Below are 5,142 nucleotides of genomic sequence, written 5' to 3' on the forward strand. Positions count from 1 at the left end.
GAGGAATCGCAGGATCTCGTAGTTTAAGGTCTGTGGTTAGATTTATCTTAATTACTTTCTTGTAGTTGCGGATGCTTGCAAGGGGTATAATCACAAGTATGTATTAGTCCTAGGAAGGGCGGTGCATTAGCATAGGTTCACCCACACAACACTTATCAAAACAATGAAGATTAATCAGTCTGTATGTAGCGAAAGCACTAGACTAAAATCCCGTGTGTCCTCGAGAACGTTTGGTCATTATAAGTAAACAAACCGGCTTGTCCTTTGTGCTAAAAAGGATTGGGCCACTCGCTGCAATTATTTCTCTCGCATTTTACTTACTTGTACTTTATTCATCTCGTTACATCAAAACCCCTTGAATACTTGTCTGTGAGCATTTACAGTGAATCCTTCATCGAAACTGCTTGTCAACACCTTCTGCTCCTCGTTGGGATCGACATTCTTACTTATCGAAGATACTACGATACACCCCCTATACTTGTGGGTCATCACGAATCACACCTTCCTCTTGGGGTTCCCAACGGACGCGTGATGTACGCGTATCAGATTACTGCGCAGAAACAGATTTCTTACTGTCACGAAATTGAGCAGCCCCGTCTGTAGGTAACTCAGAAAAATATGCCAATTTACGTGCGTGATCCTCAGATATGTACGCAACTTTCATTGAATTTGAGCTTTTTCATCTGAGCAAGTTAAGTGCCCCAGAAAAATTCATCTTTACAGACTGTTCTGTTTTGACAGATTCTGCCTTTTGTTTCGCATTGCCTGTTTTGCTATGTTTGATGGATTTTCTTTGTTCCATTAACTTTAAGTAGCTTTGTGCAATGTCCATAAGTGTTAAGAATGATTATGTCACCTCTGAATATGTGAATTTTCGATTATGCACTAACCCTCTAATGAGTTTGTTTTGAGTTTGGTGTGGAGGAAGTTTTCAAGGGTCAAGAGAGGAGGATGATACAATATGATCAAGAAGAGTGAAAAGTTTAAGCTTGGGGATGCCCCCGTGGTTCATCCCTGCATATTTTAAGAAGACTCAAGCATCTAAGCTTGGGGATGCCCAAGGCATCCCTTCTTCATCGACAACTTATCAGGTCACCTCTAGTGAAACTATTTTTTTATTCCGTCACATCTTATGTGCTTTACTTGGAGCGTCTGTATGTTTTTGTTTTTGTTTTTGTTTGAATAAAATCGGATCCTAGCATTCTTTATTTGGGAGAGAGACACGCTTCGCTGTTGCATATGAACACATGTGTTCTTAGCTTTACTTTTAATGTTCATGGCGAAGGTTGAAACTACTTCTTTCATCATTATTATGGTTGGAAACAGAAAATGCTTCATGTGGTAATTGGTATAATGTCTTGAATAATTTGATACTTGGCAATTGTTGTGCTCATATAGATCATGTTTAAGCTCTTGCATTATGTACTTTGCACCTATTAATGAAGAACTACATAGAGCTTGTTAAAATTTGGTTTGCATGATTGGTCTCTCTAGAGCTTGTTAAAATTTTCTGGTTAAGGTTTTTGAACAACAAGGAGACAGTGTAGAGTCTTATAATGCTTGCAATTTGGTGTGCTATCATGTTAGATCTTGTGAGCTGCCTATCATGATCAAGACCATCTATTTGTAATTCTACATGATTTTTTGTTGGGATCCGATGAATATGGAATACTATGTCAAGTTGATTATCAATCTATCATATATGTGTTGTTTATGTTCTTGCATGCTCTCCGTTGCTAGTAGAGGCTCTGGCCAAGTTGATACTTGTAACTCCAATAGGGAGTATTTATGCTCGATAGTGGGTTCATGCCTCCATTGAATCTAGGACGAGTGACGAAAAGTTCTAAGGTTGTGGATGTGCTTGTTGCCACTAGGGATAAAACATCAATACTTTGTCTAAGGATATTTGTGTTGATTACATTACGCACCATACTTAATGCAATTGTCTCGTTGTTTGCAACTTAATACTAGAAGGGGTGCGGATGCTAACCTCGAAGGTGGACTTTTTTAGGCATAGATGCATGCTCGGATAGCGGTCTATGTACTTTGTCGTAATGCCCCGATTAAATCTCATAGTAGTCATCGTGATATGTATGTGCATTGTTATGCCCTCTTTATTTGTCAATTGCCCAACTGTAATTTGTTCACCCAACATGCTATATCTTATTGGAGAGACACCACTAGTGAACTGTGGACCCCGGTCCATTCTTTTACATCTGAAATACAATCTACTGCAAACTGTGTTCTTTACTGTTCTTCGCAAACAAACATCATTTTCCACACCATACGTTTAATCCTTTGTTTATAGTAAGCCGGTGAGGTTGACAACCTCACTGTTAAATTGGGGCAAAGTATTGTGATTGTGTTGTGCAGGTTTGATACGTCTCAAACGTATCTATAATTTCTTATGTTCCATGCTTCTTTTATGATGATACTCACATGTTTTATACACATTATATGTCATTATTATGCGTTTTCCGGAACTAACCTATTGACGAGATGCCGAAGTGCCAGTTCCTGTTTTCTGCTGTTTTTGGTTTCAGAAATCTTAGTAAGGAAATATTCTCGGAATTGGACAAAATCAACGCCCAGTATCTTATAATTCCACGAAGCTTCCAGAACACCGGAGAGGGGCCAGAGGAGAGCCACAGGCCCACCACACAAGGTGGCGGCGTGGCCCAGGGGGCGCGCCCCTATTGTCTGGCGGCCTCGTCAGCCCTCCGACTCCGACTGTTCACCTATAAGAAGCCCCCTGACCTAAATCTTCGATACGGAAAAGCCACGGTACGAGAAACCTTCTAGAGCCGCCGCCATCGCGAAGCCAAGATTCGGGGGACAGAAGTCTCTGTTCCGGCACGCCGCCGGGACGAGGAAGTGCCCCCGGAAGGCATCTCCATCGACACCACCGCCATCTTCATCACCACTGCTGTCTCCCATGAGGAGGGAGTAGTTCTCCCTCGAGGCTAAGGGCTGTACCGGTAGCTATGTGGTTAATCTCTCTTCCATGTACTTCCATACAATGATCTCATGAGCTGCCTTACATGATTGAGATTCATATGATGAGCTTTGTATCACTAGTAATCTATGTGCTACTCTAGTGATGTTATTAAAGTAGTCTATTCCTCCTTCATGATGTAATGGTGACAGTGTGTGCATCATGTAGTACTTGGCGTAGTTTATGATTGTAATCTCTTGTAGATTATGGAGTTAACTATTACTATGATAGTATTGATGTGATCTATTCCTCCTTTCATAGTTCTGTCGGTGACGGTGTGCATGCTATGTTAGTACTCGGTATAATTGCGTTGGTCTATCATGCACTCTAAGGTTATTTAAATATGAACATCGAATGTTGTGGAGCTTGTTAACTCCGGCATTGAGGTGCTCTTGTAGCCCTACACAATTAATGGTGTTTGTCATCCAACAAGAGAGTATAGAGTGGTTTTATTATGTGATCAATGTTGAGAGTGTCCACTAGTGAAAGTATGATCCCTAGGCCTTGTTTCCAAATACCGCAATCATCGCTTATTTACTTGTTTTATCGCATCTTTACTTCTGCAATATTACTACCATCAATCGCCCGCCAGCAAGCTATTTTATGGTGCCGTTACTACTCGCTCATATTCATTCATACCACTTGTATTTCACTATCTCTTCGCCGAACTAGTGCACCTATACATCTGACAAGTGTATTAGGTGTGTTGGGGACACAAGAGACTTCTTGTATCGTGATTGCATGGTTGCTTGAGAGGGATATCTTTGACCTCTACCTCAATGAGTTCGATAAACCTTGGGTGATTCACTTAAGGGAAACTTGCTGCTGTTCTACAAACCTCTGCTCTTGGAGGCCCAACACTGTCTACAGGAATAGAAGCGTGCGTAGACATCAAGCTATTTTCACGGCGCCGTTGTCGGGAGGTAAGGTAAAAGGTATTCACATCCTCCGACTACTAAGCTCTTTCCTAGCATTGTTGCCAGTGTGTGAGTGCTCGAAGCTATTTCCTTTAGATCCTGCAATTGCATCTTTTTGTTTCTTGTTTTACACTAGTAAGGCATAATGGAAAACAATGAGCTTTTTATTCTATTTCCTGAGTTAAGACATGGATTGTTTGATGCGAAAATTAAAAAACCTATGGAACCTTATTTGCATGCTAGTAGTAATATTAGTATGAACGCTTTGAACACCATTGTTGATAATGATATAGAAAGTTCTAAGCTTGGGGAAGATGGTTTTGATGAGTGATACGTCTCTGACGTATCGATAATTTCTTATGTTCCATGCCACATTATTGAGGATATCTACATGTTTTATGCACACTTTATGTCATATTCGTGCATTTTCTGGAACTAACCTATTAACAAGATGCCAAAGAGCCGATTCGTTGTTTTCTGCTGTTTTTGGTTTCAGAAATCCTAGTAATGAAATATTCTCGGAATTGGACGAAATCAACGCCCAGGGTCCTATTATGCCACGAAGCTTCCAGAAGACCGAAGAGGAGTCGAAGTTGGGCCATGAGGCACCGCCACACTAGGGCGGCGCGGCCCTGGCCCTGGCCGCGCCGACCTATGGTGTGGGGCCCTCGTGTGGCCCCCCGCGTTGCCCTTCCGCCTACTTAAAGCCTCCGTCGCGAAACCCCCAGTACCGAGAGCCACGATACGGAAAACCTTCCACAGACGCCGCCGCCGCCAATCCCATCTCGGGGGATTCCGGAGATCTCCTCCGGCATCCTCGCCGGAGAGGGGATTCATCTCCCGGAGGACTCTTCACCGCCATGGTCGCCTCCGGAGTGATGAGTGAGTAGTTCACCCTTGGACTATGGGTCCATAGCAGTAGCTAGATGGTTGTCTTCTCCTCATTGTGCTTCATTGCTGGATCTTGTGAGCTGCCTAACATGATCAAGATCATCTATCTGTAATGCTATATGTTGTATTTGTCGGGATCCGATGGATAGAGAATACTATGTTATGTTAATTATCAAGTTATTACCTATGTGTTGTTTATGATCTTGCATGCTCTCCGTTATTAGTAGAGGCTCTGGCCAAGTTTTTGCTCTTAACTCCAAGAGGGAGTATTTATGCTTGATAGTGGGTTCATGCCTCCATTGATATCTGGGACGGTGACGTGAAAGTTCTAAGGTTGTG

Source organism: Lolium rigidum, chromosome 2 (genome assembly GCF_022539505.1).
Source record: "Lolium rigidum isolate FL_2022 chromosome 2, APGP_CSIRO_Lrig_0.1, whole genome shotgun sequence".
Classification (NCBI taxonomy): domain Eukaryota; kingdom Viridiplantae; phylum Streptophyta; class Magnoliopsida; order Poales; family Poaceae; genus Lolium; species Lolium rigidum.